At 40.9% G+C, this 18,314-nt stretch overlaps 1 protein-coding gene and 1 long non-coding RNA gene across 3 annotated transcripts in view; one reads left to right on the top strand and one right to left on the bottom strand.

Annotated features, from left to right (window-relative positions):
• Positions 1-8,213, top strand: part of LOC109508685 (uncharacterized) — a 37,628-nt gene extending 29,415 nt beyond the window's left edge. The window contains exon 3 of the long non-coding RNA XR_002166736.1: positions 7,582-8,213. This is a non-coding gene — a long non-coding RNA (uncharacterized LOC109508685). The remainder of the gene's footprint in view (positions 1-7,581) is intronic.
• gabrb4 (gamma-aminobutyric acid type A receptor subunit beta4) overlaps positions 1-18,314 on the bottom strand; it is a 148,392-nt gene that overhangs the window by 108,182 nt on the left and 21,896 nt on the right. The gene's annotated exons all lie outside the window — the stretch shown is intronic.

Here is an 18,314-nt window from a genome sequence, read left to right on the forward strand (position 1 = left end):
GGGGGGGGGGGGTTCACAAAAAAAAAAAAAAAAAAAAAAAAAAAAAAAAACATTGGCTTTCGCACCTAAAGACAATTTAGAGTCTTTGATGAACCTGCTATTGCATGTTTTTGGAATGTTGGAGGAAGCCGGAAGGTTAATGTAATAGTCTTACACCTTGCTTTTTTTTTTTTTTCTTTTTGTTGCTTTTTTTTTCTCAAAACAGCTTCGTCTCAATTTAGAGTCTTTGATGAACCTGCTATTGCATGTTTTTGGAATGTTGGAGGAAGCCGGAAGGTTAATGTAATAGTCTTACACCTTGCTTTTTTTTTTTTTTCTTTTTGATGCTTTATTTCTCTCAAAACAGCTTCGTCTCCCGCTAGCCATCTGCCTGTCTGTGGCACACATGCGCATTAGTGGTAATCTGGGTCATCCATGATGTAAACAGCAGCACTGTGACTAATGCAGTGTCATGGCTGACCCCGTGTTAGCAACAGAGTCCGAAAGTTAGGGCGCATTTCACCCAAAATACTTAATGCGATGCAAACCTGCTTTCTCATGGCCTCGGGACAGGGAAGCACAAGCATTTTAAAAAAAAAAAAAAAGGAAGCACATTGTGGCTGATGTCGGATTCTGTTTCAGACATAGGGACAGATCGTGTTTGCAATATAGCGTTCGCACACACAGCTTATTGGTTTTTTTTTAGGTTTTTTTTTTTTTTACATATTTGGGTGTGCTAATACTTGTAGCATCTTCCATGGATGACAGAGGCAGTTAGTTAACTCACGGTTATTAACAACCAAAACAAAGCTACTGTATGGCGGTAGCGATAACATGAACAGTAGAGACACTCGCTTGCTCTCCGTCTCGGTCGCTTTCTCTCATTTTGGCACTCGCGAACAGAATTATGCCTTCAAGGACTAGGAAATAGGAGCACTTATAGTAACATATTAAAACACATGTTGAATAAATACCTCATTCACTGTGTAGCATTACTAAAAAAAAATAAAAAACGTGCCTCCTCGTCTTTAAGGATTTTTTTTTTCTTTCGTTTACGGTCCTCCGGTTCCCATTTTGATTTTGTAGACTAGTTTAATACTTTCAAATTACACATGCTAGTCAAGCAAAGCAGAACATTTTGGATGAAAGTTAAATGTACTATCAATTGTCTTCATTTTTAGTTTGCACACGCCTGAAAGAGTTCAAGCTGGCAGCTAATGATGATCATATTAAGAGCAGTTGCTGACTGGTGTGATATGCACTGATGGACTTTTTTCATTCATTTTCCAATCCGTTTTATCCTCACAAGGGCCGCGGGTGTGTGTGTGTGGGGGGGGGGGGGGGCTGGAGCCTATCCCAGCTGTCTTTGGGCAGTAGTCGGGGGACACCCTGAACCGGTTGCCAGCCAATCGCACGGCACATACAGACAAACAACCATCCACGCTCACACTCACACCTAGGGACAATTTTGAGTGTTCAATCAGCCTGCCATGCATGTTTTTGGAATGTGGGAGGAAACCGGAGTACCCGCAGAAAACCCACGCAGGCCCGGGGAGAACATGCAAACTCCACACAGTGAGGCCGGAGCTGGAATTGAACCCGGTACCTCTGCACTCTGAGGTCAACGCGCTAACCACTGGACCACCGGGCCGCCACTGATTTACTTATGATCCCATTAATTGACGAAACCCGAGTACTCTCGATGACTGGTCGACTCGCCAAATAACCATCTGTGGCAGCCTTATTCATTCATTCGTTTATAATGAGAGCTTTTGGATGAATTTGAGAACGGTCTGAATATTCTCATTAATTCCTCAAATAACATTTCATTACCCTGGCGGAGGTCTGTGCTCTCGAAATGGCCTTTGTCTTCTTGTTGTGTCAGTGTTTGATCCAGGAGTGGCAGTGTGACAGCTGCACAGATAAGAAGGAAGCCGAATAGGCTTTGAGGAGCAGAGAGTACACTCTTCAGTCAACTCCTCTTGAAGTGCCACTTTTCTTTTGCTGGACATCTTTGAGCATGACATTCAAGATTGATTATAGTCTAGGCCGTGGAAATTAGCATACCAGTGCTGTCAACCCGGAGTCAAAAAAACGCTGAATGACAAAGCGCTTTATTCATTTTGGGAGCTGCATTTTTGCAACGACCTGTCCGACTCTGTGGAGTATTTATAGTGCAAAGGCTGAGGAATAGAGGGTGTACATGAAAGAAGTAAGCAGTTGATAGTGAATTAAATTAAAGAGGAACGCCGTGCCAGGAAGGCTGGATCACAGCTGTTGACTAAGACTTTTGCCCGGGTGTAGACCACGTTTAAAAAGCGCGATTAACTGTGCTCTATCAATGAATGGTGTCATATAAACACTTCTCTGACTTTGCCAAACAAACCTCACTTGGAGGGATATTAATGTGACAATGTCAAGTCCACAACAAGCAATTCTAAGCCGGCTTCTCCAAGCAATCACAGATAGCAGTTCACCTTGACCCCAAATTTTACTGAGTCATGGTCAGCGATTGTCCGTTTATCTGTCAATCGAGCCGATTCCATCGTACAGCTTCGAAATACGATTCATGAGCCAAGAAGTCACCTCTCGGCCTTCCCCTTGCTGCTTTCAATTACAAAGTCCCATGAAGTGCTGGTCTTAGCTTTGCTGATAGACTGCTGCCGAATACCATTTCACAAGTGGTTCAAGTCAGCTGGGGTAGGCCTCCAGCATGCCCGCGACCCTTGCGAGGATGAAGCGGTTTGGATAATGGATGGTTGGAAGTTGGCACAGAGCTTGTACAGGCACAATGACACAATGTTGCTGAAAAATAGTTCGGTTGAAATGAATGAATTTTCCCATCCCTGTAATGCGAGAAGATTTTTGATAATTGGTTGAAGGTGCTTTTAATCTTAAATGTACTCCTATTTTTTTTTTCTTTTTAATGGTGCAATATTCAAGTCAGCAAGTCACGGGCAAAAGTCAGCAGTCAGAGATTCCCAGTGGGCACATAACCGAGCAGCATCTATAAAAAATCTTAAAGAGTGTCTAGGATGGTTACATGAATGGCTCTTGTGCAAAGGCTTTGTTTTATTTTCTTCTTTTTTCTAAGCGCTATAACATGACCATATACTTAAAAATTGTCAAGTGACTACGATGTGCAATGTTGTTTAGTTTTTCAATGTCTATTTAAAATAATCCATTCATTTTTATTACCCCCGAAAGAAGCTAGAAATAAAAACAGATATAAAGAGCAGGCTTTTATTTGGGGATCCTGAAGGAACAGTTGGACAAATTTAGAAATTATACTCATTACCTGATAGTCTTCGTTATCGCAAGAAGTTTAAATTACATTTCTATGTGGCGATTATTTGCGTTTGGGCAAAAATATTTTTCAGGGTTTGAAATATGAAACCTGTCAACTCAACTGTATTTATAGAGCACTTTCCTGTAGCTCATATTCAATAGGAACAGCTGTCTGTTACTGACTGTGGGCATCTGACGAAATGTACTTGTTCATGTTCAGCAATGGGGGGAAATTAATGATCAATTCACAATCACACATTCAATGCTTAGTCACCGGCATAGCAAAACATCAGCCAGAAAAGCCGCAAAGCCAAATGAAGTACCTCACTTTATTATTGCGTCGGGTTTCATTTGATGAAATCTCTCTTGAAATGTCCTGAATTCTGGAAAATCGTGATTTTTATTGTCATATTGACAAAGGTTCATGTTATACACAATTTTCAGCGTAACTCTTTAAATGAAGCCAATATGTTCAGGCAGATTAAAAAAAAAAGTGATAGCAGGATTGCCCCTTGAGTGTAGCAAAACTGCTCCGTTAGCAACTGCTTTACAGTAAGTCCTCCATCAGTTGTCCTCCAGTGCACATAATCTTCCTCAACAGGAAAGTAGACAACAGAGGAACCGAGCAAAGACAAATCCTTCACATTGTTAAGGCTTGAAAAAGCTACATGGCGCCCATTGATAAGAGACAAAGTGTTACATAATGCACTGCGACACAACGCGCTGCTGCATAGCTATCAATATGTTGATGATGGGAGGATCTGGTATGAAAGATTAGCTATGTTGGAAAGGGTAACCCATGCATCATTTTCGGCACAGAGTTTATTCCGTGCCGAAAACGATGCGCTAATTAGAACACCCCCACTCCTCCACCCACATAGATTCGCAGCTTTCGACGATAGGTGCTTGCAGTTAAGTATTTATAATATCCAAACTAGGTCTCCTAAAGCCCCAGCCAGGAACGTTATCAGGTTTCAATATTCTTTCTGCAACGCTTCAAGCGGCCTGGCTAATTAACGTTATTTGATTTCACTCGCCCCAGGTGCTCGACAGTAAAACTCTTCAATAAATGCGTCGGCTGCTACTTTTGTGTTTGAATCTCTCCATTTGTAACACGTCATCTGTGGCTCGTTGGATCACTTCAGACAGAGTGGACGGAAATCAAAACGTGAAAGCGATGTATCCCAAAGTGGCCACGGTGAAATATTTCAGAATTGAATCGAACAACGCTTGGAGGTATGAAATCGTGTCATTGTTAGCAGTATTGTAGTCAGCAGTCATGCAGGTTCAAACCGTTAATCCAATCTTGGGGGGGATGACATCACGCTGCGCCAATGGGAGCAACGTTACCAATCGATACCATAAATTAATCACACCGATTTCAGCAATTTCACCTTTCTAGCGGTATTAAACTACATAAGCTCATTAGTGAGCACGAAGCATTGATCCATCACCGTCGACTCTGCTGCTCCAATGCACTGGGTAAAATGGAAAGTGGGAATTCCATTCCACAGGATCTCCGAATTGGTTTCATGCCATACGGGAAGGGAGGAAGACGCTAATTACTCAAGTGAGACCTGAAATGTTTGTCATCCACAGCGGTACCTCAGAATTTGGAAGCGCCGCTGGAGTCTTTATATTTCTGATTTCAAACAACTTTTTAAGGACAAATATCCCCCTAAAGTCCCGCCATTTTGAACCACCATCATTCATGACAATTAAATAATTCTCTTTGCGCGTGTTTGCTTTTGCGAGCATTTTTTTTGGCAACGCGTATTTGTGAGAAAAAAAAAATAAACTAGAATTTTTTTTTTTTTTTTATGTGTATGTGATGAGTGCGCAGTCTTCTTTTTTATAAACAGTTAACTGATTTCTAACCCCTCCACTTATCCATTATAATAACGTAAAGATGCAACTTAAAACTTTTTTAGTAGGTTTCCCAGCAGTTTTCATTATGTTAAGTTTGACGGAAACAATTGTGTTAAAAATCAGAACAACTGAAGGTCAGCGCCACAGAACGGAACGAGTCCAACCACAGTGGTTCCGATGCGGTCTTAGATCATGTCTGCTTGAATTGAGCATGCCAAGTACAAAATTGCTGGTTTACAAATTGTACCCTCACCCAAGTTGCTCCGAAGGCCGTTCCATCAATTACGGACACACACCTCCGAGCTGGCAGCGGCATCCGTCTGCCCTGAGAAAGCGTCTCGAACACAAAACATCTCGCCAAGCCAAGTCTGCTCCATTTAAACTCTGTGTCTGCTTCAGTGTGCCAACACGAGACCGAATTGATAACCTTGTCTGCCTTTCAAACACTTCTCATTTACTCTGTCAATCTTTTAGATTTTTCTTCTTTGAGATGGAAATGAGAATATCCATCGGAATTTCGTATGGAATGAACCAAGCATTGGTTAATTACTGCTAAATGAGAATGATGATTAAGTAGACATGTTTTTTTACGGAGTAATGATTAAATTCGGAGAAGACTAAAAGATTCACATTTGTCATGCACATTGTAAACCGCAGCACGGTGAGGGGGGGTTGCAAAACTGCCTCACAATTTTGAGGGGTTGGGGTTCAAATCCAGCCTGTGTGTGCGCTTGTGTGTGTCTTCTGCTGGTCGTCCAGCTTCTTCCCAAATTCTAAAAACATGCATGTCAGCTCTTCTTTTTTATAAACAGTTAACTGATTTCTAACCCCTCCACTTATCCATTATAATAACGTAAAGATGCAACTTAAAACTTTTTTAGTAGGTTTCCCAGCAGTTTTCATTATGTTAAGTTTGACGGAAACAATTGTGTTAAAAATCAGAACAACTGAAGGTCAGCGCCACAGAACGGAACGAGTCCAACCACAGTGGTTCCGATGCGGTCTTAGATCATGTCTGCTTGAATTGAGCATGCCAAGTACAAAATTGCTGGTTTACAAATTGTACCCTCACCCAAGTTGCTCCGAAGGCCGTTCCATCAATTACGGACACACACCTCCGAGCTGGCAGCGGCATCCGTCTGCCCTGAGAAAGCGTCTCGAACACAAAACATCTCGCCAAGCCAAGTCTGCTCCATTTAAACTCTGTGTCTGCTTCAGTGTGCCAACACGAGACCGAATTGATAACCTTGTCTGCCTTTCAAACACTTCTCATTTACTCTGTCAATCTTTTAGATTTTTCTTCTTTGAGATGGAAATGAGAATATCCATCGGAATTTCGTATGGAATGAACCAAGCATTGGTTAATTACTGCTAAATGAGAATGATGATTAAGTAGACATGTTTTTTTACGGAGTAATAATTAAATTCGGAGAAGACTAAAAGATTCACATTTGTCATGCACATTGTAAACCGCAGCACGGTGAGGGGGGGTTGCAAAACTGCCTCACAATTTTGAGGGGTTGGGGTTCAAATCCAGCCTGTGTGTGCGCTTGTGTGTGTCTTCTGCTGGTCGTCCAGCTTCTTCCCAAATTCTAAAAACATGCATGTCAGCGTCACTAAAGACTCTCCAATCTTCATACGTGTGAATATGAGTTTGAATAGTTGGTGAGCAGTCCATGGATGGATTTTTTTTTTTTTTCCAGGGCAGATTCAAGTAGAGAAAGCCTCTAAATGAGATTTTCAAGGTTTCCCTTTAAAGCAATTGCAAGTTCGTGGTTAAGATGTAAATTTCTTCAAACTGTGTCCATTGCCACTGGAACGATTGCTGCTACTGGTGCATTGAATGTTTGTTGATTGAGAATTACTTGGATACTTTAGCCCTTCAGGGGATTCGAGCTTAATTAAAGTGTGTACTCATTAAATCATCAGCGCTCTAATGATATAATAATGGGATTTCTATATCCCCACAGTTCACTCCTGATGGATCTTATGAGATGTAAATTTATGGGCCCTATTTTCATACCAAGCGCAACTCCATGCAAAGCGCAGTCTAACTGTGCGCACGGGTTAAGTTGTCTTTCGTTTGGTATTTTTTTGAGACTTTGCACAAGTAAAATTGGGCGGAAGGGGCCGCGTGCACCTTTGTGGAATGGGAAGTAGTCTCTCGTTACACTGTGAGGTCCCCATGAAGTGGCCACTCAATTAGAAAAACCTTTTAGTATGTTACAGTGCAGTTTAACACCACGGCAAAGTTCAATATAACACTTGGGAGGAAGCCAACTGTCAGATTTGTTTTGTTTTTTTTAATTCTGACAAAGCACAAAAATTGCTGCCAGTGGTATGAAAAGATCCAAACACTCAACCAAGCGAAATATATATAACTGCTTTATCATTTGTTTTGCCATTTACATTTCGAGTGTAACTTCTGTCCATTTCTTCCTAAAGTGCCGTCGTTGGACACAGAGAGCCGCTGCCCGATGACAGTAACAATATCACAATTTTCACCCGAATCTTAGACAGACTGTTGGATGGTTATGACAACAGACTACGTCCTGGGCTGGGAGGTAAGGCTCGTACCGTTGCTACTTTCTATTGCATGTTTGCTCGCACGTTTCAATGGCACGCCAATACGAGCAACCATTGTCCCTTAAGTGAAAGACTCCCGACGTGAGTCGCCTACATATGTCCGGAGAACGCTAAGCCATTTCAACCAATTCTTCCTCAAAGTGAACCCACATGCTTGAGCAGACTTTTCTCAGTCATCCAGCTGGAATGGTTGTTTCTGCTTCAATGCATGCTGTTAAGGCCACAAGCGTAGCTACCAGGCTGCAAGACCACCAAGCTACGAGACTCCGAAGCCGCAACCAGGCAGAGGAATCTGGCACAATGCATTCAAGTCTCTTTTTTTGTCTTATTCAGAAAATGTGGGGTCGGTTCTGGTTGAAACGCTACAGTTAGAGAAAAGCAATCACCGCAAGTGATTTCCTCCTTCAGATTTATCTCTTATAAAAAGTTGCGCAGCTGCGAAATAGCAATCATCCCACATACAGCGGGAGATAATCATGCGCAAACATCTATGATAATTGCACTGTATAGAACTCAAAACGGAATGTAATTTACATTTCAGCAACATCTATTCACTTTGCCATTAATTCTCGGATGCATTGTTGTTAACGAGGGGAGGGAAAAAAGGGCAGAGTCATTCTTCCTCCGCCGATGCACGCCATGCAAACCGCTGACGCGACGCGGTGATCATCACGTACTTTGCAAGAACTATTTGCGTCCTCGGGGGTGATTCATGTGGAAGTGGATCGCTTCTCTCATGGGGGGGTATCTTCGCCAAAGGGGAGGGGGCTTCACCTGTGGGTGGTCTCTTAGGTCTGGGACATAGTTAGCACAAAGTATCTCCTTCGCTTTTGGATAAAAGCCTCATCACTCTCTAGTTGTTGCGCGACTGGGAGAAGCTATTTGTCTCAGCAAGAGCCCAAAAGCCTGCTTCACACATCCGCCCCAAAGGAGCTGATTCAACCCGCAAAGAGGCAGACAAATTTTGGTCTTTCTCTCCTCTTGGCTCTTGTCCTACTTTATGCATTCAAATTGTAAGGTGTTTTTTCCCCCCCTTCTAATTAATACAGCAACTCTTAAAATTGCCGCATGCTGATCGTTTGATCATTTTTGCCATTTAAAAGTTTTCCCCAATATAATATGCAGCGATACATGTGATTATTCCAGAATATGAGCAGAAAAGCCATTGGGGAGACATAATGGATGATCTCATTTCATCCTCATATTTTGTGATGATTTGTGTCGATACAACGGCATAATAGCAACTATTTGTACCCATTATGAAGGATCGACAGAGCCCCATATGTCAGATGGTACGCTGCTACAGATGATTCCTTCCCGAGCTAGACAAAAAGCACATTATTTAGGGTGGAAGAGGATGTCTTTGTGCTGAAGTTGGGTCTGACCTCAAGCTTTTGGTGGGAGGGACTGAAGTGGACAAAGCGAGTCAGAGCTTTGCAAATGTTGGGATCACTGACCTGAAGTCCATCAGTAATTTGTGCATGTTTTGCCTCTAAGCCTTGCTGCGTCAATTAATCCATGTCTCAAGGACAGTTCAGCTCACTACCGTTAAGACTGAAATGCTCAACCGCCATCAAGTTTGCGTTTCTACTCAGGCACGATAATCAAATAATTGCTCGTTAAGAATGATGCAAATTATGCGGAATGGATTGCTGTTCAATCGTAAGACCACTGAGGCAAAATTGGGTTCAATACTTACTCTGATTGTTTGAAGCCTAAAGAACAGCATCATTTCAAGACGATCGAAACAAGAGTTCACGATATTCACCAAGATGATCCCGTTGGGCAGTGTGAATACTTCAGTTATTATCTTTGACTTTCCATCGCAGGGCATTTACTAGGAAAATATGCTTTGGAGGAATAGCAATTAACTGATCAATATGTTTCCAGTGGGTCGATAAAGGAAATGCTGGCAAATGATTTCTTATTTTTTACCATGGGGTGATTTTGCGCCTCATACCAAGTACGGGATTGCGTTATCAATGTTAATAAGCAAATCAAATTTGCTCAGTAGTGCTTTCCCGACATTTTTTTTTTCAGCCCCTGAAGCCTGTTTTACATAGCGACATGAAATTTGGTTACCTCTGACTACTATTAAGAGAGCTTAGTTAAATGCTAATTTGCAGGCTTGCTATGCACATGAATAATCCGCTTCGCAAGACTGACTGGAAGCATTGCTCTAAGTTTTATGTTCCGCTCCTTTCTCCTTTTTTTTTTTTTTTTCTTTCACAAGAGTGACTGGAAGCATTGCTCTGAGTTTTACGTTCTGCTCCTTTCTCCTTTTTTTTTTTTTTTTTTTTTTTTTTTTGAGGAAGGAAAGCAATGTCAAGAACGCACATAAATCATCCGTCGTCTCACTATGGAGTAACGACGCAGGAGTGCGGAAAAGCGATTCAAAACATGGATGGACAAAACAAATGGCTCGTTCATTTTCACGCTCGAAGTGGGTTTACTGGGCATCAATGCATATTGTATATGTTAAGAGTTTATAATATTCAAAACGATAGACCGCCAATCATTAAGTCAGGCATGGCAATCTCTGAAAAACATAATTACACAGGCTATAACAAAACTCAACATAGAAAACAATCAAAAGGCAATGAGTGCACTGGCAATGCGGGGGGCACATAATGAATGTTGACAACAATGTGGCGAAATGTTGGAATCGAGAATATCATAAGGAGTTGAATTTACAGCGGATGTATTAGCCATCAGGCAGGTCACTGTGCAATGATAAACTAAATAAAAATCAGCAATGGAATCTTTTTTTTTTTTATCAGCAGCAGACCACATAAACAAACCAAACTATCCACTTTATTTGTGAAATTCTATGAGTCATTTCAGAGCCGTGGACGAGTGCCTTTAAACAGCAGACAAAAGAGATCGTTCATTCGACTGTCTCTCGACATTATGCAGCTTTTGATGTATTTGATCATGCAACTGTAATTGACCGCCTTGGGGTAAGAACGTTTTTTTTTTTTTACTTAAACTAGGAGATGGCTCGACATCTTGTATTATGTAGTTGGATTATTGAGCTTTGTGGAGTTCTTTGGTCTCGCAAGAGGTCCACACAAAGTGCTCTGGTGCAGTTCATGACTGTCAAAGTCAAATTCTACACAAATCCACAAGGATATTTTCAAATAGATATATTACTAAAGATAATTACAGCAGCTGAGCAGGTCCAAAAAGTCTTTAGGGAGTCTTCCCTTTCTTTCATTAAAGGGGTATTTGCAGCTTATATAAAAAATATGTTCTTGCTAGGCTATATCAAGCAATGCAGGACTTCAAAGTCTCCGGCCTTGTTTCAAATCCAAAAAGGTGTTTCACATTCTCCTCCACTCATCATTTATAATCGTTATTTAATTCATGTATTCAAATTTTAAAAAACGAAAGGTAATTGTAGGCCCCGTACTGTGGAAAGCAAATCCTCCCTTCGTTTAAAGCCTCAGGAAGTCGTTATTGTCTTGTATAAACTGCACATACATTAAAACATCACGTGCGCCTTTCCATGCTATCTGGATGATGATTCTGAGTCATGAGTATATTCTTATCACAACAGAGAGCACTTTATCTCTTTCAGCAGATAATACCTTTGAGGTTTTCGAGGCCCACTTTTAGCCCCAATCTTCTATTGTATTCGCATGCCCTACTTGGCAGCACAATGAATCAGTGGCGCAATGCCGGAGCATACAGATGTCATGTAGGGTAGAGGACATGTGACACACTGTCAAAAATAGAGCTACGATTGGAGTCGACTTCACGATACAGTATAACCATCTGGCTGCTCAGTGGACTTCAAATTAGCGTAAGGGCAGCAGTAGCTCATTTGCGGGCTTATCTGTAACGCTAAAGTCCCGCTGCGGACAAAATGGAAAAAAATATATAACGTCGAGTCGTTGGAGGGATGCTAATCTTACTGACTACTGTCAAGGTGCCCTTGAGCAAGACAACATCCCCACACTCCGACCTTGTTTGTGCTCCCCTTTCACTCTGACGTCTCTCCTTGCATGCCTGCATTTGTGTGATCTGGTTCTCTGTGTGTGGTGTGCAACATAAAAATATACAGCAGAGTGAGAGTTTGAATTTCCCCTTGAGGGAATGGAATGAGTATAGAAAAGAAAACAATGTTATGGTACATTTTCTAGGGGACAAAAAGGTACGGGATGCAAAATGTTCAGATTTGCCCAGACAAGTCCACTTTTTTTTTTTTTTTTACTATATTTAAAAAGAAGCAAACTGACACGTACCAGATAAATAAGAAATATGTGCTCCAGGGCTACCTTCATACCTTTTAACAATTTAAAAGAGTACCCAGGTGTCTTCATAACTAACATCTGTGATGTTTTCCAAAATCCCCAAAAGATCAGGAATTACAGGACACCTCCATTTTTATCTCCTGTTTTTCCAAACCTGTTTTCAGTTGGCGGTCTTAACTCAGGCAAGTTGCCCATGTACTGCTCGGCCAAGGACAAGTACAGAGTATGTTACTATGACGATCAGGGGTGGAGCTAGGTGTGGTTGCATATGGAACCCCGAGTTTAAAAAAGTTGGTATGAACCGTTAAGCGTGAAAGGCAGTTTGCATTGTATATTCACGGAATTACACTCAGTTAGTGTACTTATCTGTTTCTGTGGCGCATGCGAAACGTCGCCAGCTACAAATGGCGGCCCTTCGCTGAGCCAAGTTGCCAAGTCATGGGTGGCGAAACTTGCTTGTGGAAATTTGCCACAATATGATGTCATAACCTGTCGAAATTAAGAATACCTCACAATCACAAAGCAAAATATTTATTTTCACTGTTCATTTTAAGATATGAGCTGTGGTCAGACACTCCAGAGACACAACTCTTTGAATATTAATAAATAATTAATAAAAGAATTTAAGAAAACAAAAACAACCAAAAAAAAACGGTTATATAAAATCTAATTTAAAAAGACAAGCTGTCTTATCTTTGATTTTCCATCGCAGGTCATTTACTCATAAATTATGCTTTGGAATTCAAGAACATAGATGGAATTGCACCGCGACCCTCATGACGATAAACGGATTAGAAAATGAATGGATGAATTATAGACATTCTTTCATAACATGCCACCACTGCATTGTTAGTTGTGAATGTATTTGATGTCATAGATCATTTCACTGTTTTTTTTTCTTGTCATCTTTGAGCACATAAACATTACATCAAGGCTTCAAGCATTCCGTTTCAACATCTTCCACTGCCTCATCTCAAAGCAGTACCACAAATGCGCAAGAAAAAGTGTAGCTGTGCATGTTGTACTTTTGATGGAGAAAAAAAAATGACAGTTCTTTGTACACATTATAGCACATTGCATCTATTATTTTAAACCGCCATTTGCAAAAGATTTGAAAATGGTCATTGAGTAGAGAAAGATTTGAAAATAATAACATGATCCACATTAAAATGGGGAAAATACAAATAGTGGGCCAGAGTAACTAGCGGAGCTTGACCCCACATTTCAGTAATGAGCAGGATAAATTGCTGAAATTACAAGAAGGGAGGGCAAGCGGCTTTGTGGATGGGCGTCGCAATTTTTAACACGAGTTCATCAAACGCGCAAAATGGTTTTGGCCACATTTACAGCGCTCGTAAATGCATGATAATGGCCAATGGCCAAGTTATTTTTACCTTTTTTCATTTGATTAAAGTGTAGTAGGCTATGGAGACAATGAGCGTTTAGGCACTCACAAGCAATCGTTTCTTTTCAAAGACAATGCATAAAAATGAAAGAAATTGTTGGCTGCAGCATTCACACTTAAATCTCAATGTGGAAAGTATTTATACAAGGCTGCTTTTTTAAAAATAAACATTTATATACCAGTATGTTCCTCTACTGCTTTAAAAACAAGTGTATATTGCCTGGCATTTTCTCCCTGAACACTCGATGCCTTAGATATCTGAAAATCTGCGCGGGCTTTTTGCTGATGCGGTGAATTTCCATCGTATGTCATATTCCACTCGGCGTTTCCATTTCATTTCCATTTGCTTTATTACTGCAATCTTTCCACCTGAAGTCAACAACGATGTCGCAGTTTCATTGCTACGAATCCAGAATGCTTTTTTTTTTTTTCCCAGTATTTGTGGCACCTTCAGGAACAAAACAGAAAATGGCCCTGAAAACAATTGTGGTTAGACACAAACATTTTTCTGGCTAAGCGAAAATGTCATTGCGCTTTATTCAAGGATTCATCCTCAAGTGCACTATGACCGGTTGTACTAAATGGAACAATCTCCCTCCAGCGACACAATGCCAGGCATCAAACGCTTGCAGAAATTGTTGAAAATGAGCTCCGCAAACAGAATAGTCTTTATCCCGGGATCTCTTTTTTTAGGGGGTGGGGGGGCATGGATGTACAGTACGTACATCCACTGATCCAATTACCCATCCCCAACCTCAAATGTTCTAGAAATGCATCACTTTGCACCCGTAGCCTTCACCGACACCCCAATATGTCACACGTCTCTTCTAAAACAAACCAATCATATCATGGCGATGAAAGTGGCTCTGCAAATAGTAACCAATGTTGTTGAAAGTCGGGGTCCATGAGCTTCGGGTTTACGACCATGCCAAATCTCTGCCTTATGTCAGAACAGGACCGGGAATGTAGGTTATGATCTTGACACTGATCTTTCCTAAGTAGTCAGGGGCGTGCTCCTTCATCTCTAGAATCTATGTACGTTTCTGTCCTCCTCCCTCCCGATACACATTCCATACACAAGTATGCATGTTGATGCATGCTGAGTATATTAACATTAATATTATCTCCCTTCTCTGTTGGGCCAAATCATATAATTTAAAATTGCGTTGTGACTGACTAAAATGATCCGGAAAAGTCTTTTTTTTTTTTTTTTTTTCATAGTTGCCGTACAGTGCCAGTCATTGTTGAGTCAGTGTTGCAACTTTTCTGACCCCTCTAGCGCCAACTTTGATGGAAAAGCAACATTAAACTTTACCGACCACTAAGAAATAAACATGAGTGGTATCGATTTTGAATTGTTGTCCGTTTGACAAGAAAGGAGACCAGTGGAAGCAGACTCAATCGCGTTGAACATTTTCAAATAGACGACGCCCATTTACTGTATGCTTTGCTAACTACCAAATAGACGGACAACCAAATGGAAATGCGGAGTGGCATAGACAAACCAATACATTTCGAACAGCACGCTGGGGGGGGTGGAGCAATTCTCTGTCAATTTCGCCAGTCTCCAGATGTCTAATTCTACCCTTCAGGTACAGTTAGCAAGGCAGCTTTACTTATATAGCATGTTTCATACACAAGACAACTTAATGTGCTTCACACAAGCAAAACCACAGCATGTAAATGCTGATACAAACAACCAGCTATCGACATTCAAAAGCCAAAGACGAGAGAAGAAACGTAGCTTACTAAGAACTACACGTACATTGACAACAATTAAACACATTTACAGACAAGTCTTACAGGCAATCAAAAACACAGTAAAGACATGAAAAGTAGCTTTCTAAAATTACTGACAGTGAAATTGATTGTGATGTTCAAAATACCTTAATCAAAGGTATCAGGAAAAAATAATGGTTTTTATCCTGGATTTAATAGCATTTACTCTTGGGGCTGACTTCATTTTTGCAGCTATTTGATGTTTTTTTTTTTTTTTAAATAAAAATCAAGTCTGCGGGAGATAAAAGCATAGATAAATGTCTCCTGTTCTGCTGAGAGCATCCAACTCTTCAGTTTGGATATATTTTTTCAGCTGGTAAAAGGCTTAAAAGTTTTTTGGGTTTGTTTGTATTTTTCAACAAAAACGATTGGAGGCTAATCAGGCGGCGGGGTAATGACAGGAAAATGCGTAACAGAATATTGATGCAACCAAAAGACCATCATTCATTTCTAAATCTGAACTTGCATTACATTTGAATGTCTTTGTCAATCGATTGGTGTTGATAGTCAGCCCCTTTTCTCCTTTTAGCCCATGTGCAGGAATCATCAATAATACTTTGCTCTGTTCAGTTGGGGTTTTTTTTTTTTTCCTGGAGCACAGAAAATGTTGCTCTCACTTTTATGATCAACATTCCGCTTCAGACTCCCTGAGCGGTTCAAGGACTTCTCAGAATTAATAGAAAAGTTGGTGTGCATAAAATTTCAAAATGAACCGAGCATTAAATTAATGACGGAACTAAAGGCTTTACATGCTGCAGTACGTTTTTTTTTCCCTCAAAAAGGTAGTTTTGCAAGGATTAAAAAATGGAATTCTGTAGAATTCCTGATTGTTAGGGTATTTTTATTTTTATTTTTTTTTAAATTATTGCGGAAGTACACGCAGATAGTAGAACATGACGCCCTCATTCTTGTGTGTGATATTGAACCTAATTTATATGATGCAGTTCTATTTTGCAATCTAACCAAAGCATGTTATGACTAAGTAGGACCAACTGGAGAAGTCATAAAAGAGTGATCAAACCAAACAGGATGTGTTTACTTTTACGGTTATTCATGACAACAAGTTTTAGGAGATGCCGTTATGGACATTGTCCTTCATTTGTTTACTGCGTTGTGATTATATTTGTGGAGCAAAACGCGCCTTTGGCTGAACACAGTGAAGTGCTAAATGTGTTTACGCCTCAGAGCAGAAAGATGAACACTGAAGATAATTGCAGTTGGAAGGCGTTTCACAATTAGTTGCGACTCGCACACAGGTTTCACACTCGGCGGGGGAAAGATGAATTCAGCGAGAGAATTAGCTGCGGCAGAAAGTCGAGATTGACCACCTGACATCAATCAAATCTTTGACTAATCATCGGTGACGCTCAAAGGAAGGGAGATAACGGATGTGCTGCCTCAAGGAAGTGGTGTGTGTCATTATCACGCTGGCGAATGTCATCTCTGGCCTGCTGCGTATTGTCAAGAAGACGACATTGTCACATATTTCACCAATAACAGTGCACAATGAGTTCTAGGGACAACAGATCTTTTCTGGGCAGTAAATCACAACTGCCCCATGAGTTCATTAACGCAGATAAACAGTGCTGTGTCAAGTTGTCATTTTACACCGAACAATACATTTGCATTACCGTATTTTCCTTTACCGTAAACTCACTTTTTGCCTGTATTAAAAAGAGAAAGGAGGCTGACTATCTACACCCATCTATTGACAAAGACATTCAAATCCATCCATCCATTTTTTGAAACGCTTTATCTTCACAAGGGTCGCGGGGCGTGCTGGAGCCTATCCCAGCCGTTTTTTCGGGCAGTAGGCGGGAGACACCCTGAACCCGTTGCCAGCCAATGACAGGGCACACAGAGACGAACAACCATCCGCACTCACACTCACACCTAGGGAGAATTTTGAGTGTTAAATCAGCCTGCCATGCATGTTTTTAGAATGTGGGAGGAAACCGGAGTACCCGGAGAAAACCCACACAGGCCCAGGGAGAACATGCAAACTCCAAATGTTACAGTGGAAATACCTTGCAGTGTGCATTAAATGACGCTTTGGCTTTTGAACCTCTTTTTGAACCCAAATATAAGAGACTGAGTGAGGTGCGATTTTGGAGATGTTTTATTTTTCCATCAAAACCGGGGAGTAATACCTGACAGGCGTGCATTACGCCTGTAGAAAAGGCAGACCAAACTGCAAAACAAGTCTGACAAGAAGCAGGCAACAATCAAAAATCCAATAAATGTAGGTATTGCCTCTTAGGTAGCAGAGGTGCAAGATATGGAGGGTGGAGAGCAAGTTGTAGCAATATAACTATCAGATTAGAGTTGCTAGGTCCAGGGGCTGTAAATGTGGGTGGCAGGTTCACACAATAAAAAAAATAAAAAAAAAGCATACGTGCATTTTCATTAAGGCAAGCTGCCAAAACGATTTATTGCACACGTGTGAACTGGCTCTCTGCAAACTAAAAGATGATAGAAGCTAATAAACAAACAGCAACATAATAAAAGGTGCATGAGAAGACTAGAAAGGCGCAAATGAACAATTAGGCAATCCTCGGTTAATTCTGTAACAGGATAAGACTCACAAAATGTTTTCGCAGAGCAATCCCGACGTTACTTTTCGTTCAATTTAATTTGACGGTAGGAAGTAGCGCTGGATAAAATGTCAGCTTTTAAAATGGTTGAAAACGGCTTGACCGATCTGTTTAATTCTTATTGAATACTCTGTATGGATTGGCAGGGCCATGGAGAAGTCTTATTAATACTTTCAGAACTTCAATCATTTCTACAGAGGGCACGGCACCAAATAAATTCCGTTTTTGATCGAACGTGTGCTATTATGTAAATATATGTACGAATGCAAAACTGAAAGCTCGCATTGACAGGCAGGCGAAAGGGAATGTTGTTTTATGTGGTTGGCCCAGTTCTGGAATCATAGCTGAATTGAATGGGGGGGGGTGGGAAAGCTGGCAGATTATCAACCTCCGTGAGCTGTGAGAAAAATAGCCTAACAGGGAAGGGAAGTTACAAGTGAAACGGGGGGGGTTGTCAATTTATTCAAAGAGACACGGTGACGAATGTTACCTTTTCGAGATACTGTAATAACTGCAAGTTAGTGTGATTGCAATTGGGTTTAGACAAGTTACACAGTA

The sequence above is a fragment of the Hippocampus comes genome, unplaced genomic scaffold (genome assembly GCF_001891065.2).
Source record: "Hippocampus comes isolate QL1 unplaced genomic scaffold, H_comes_QL1_v1.1 scaffold66, whole genome shotgun sequence".
Lineage (NCBI taxonomy): Eukaryota > Metazoa > Chordata > Actinopteri > Syngnathiformes > Syngnathidae > Hippocampus > Hippocampus comes.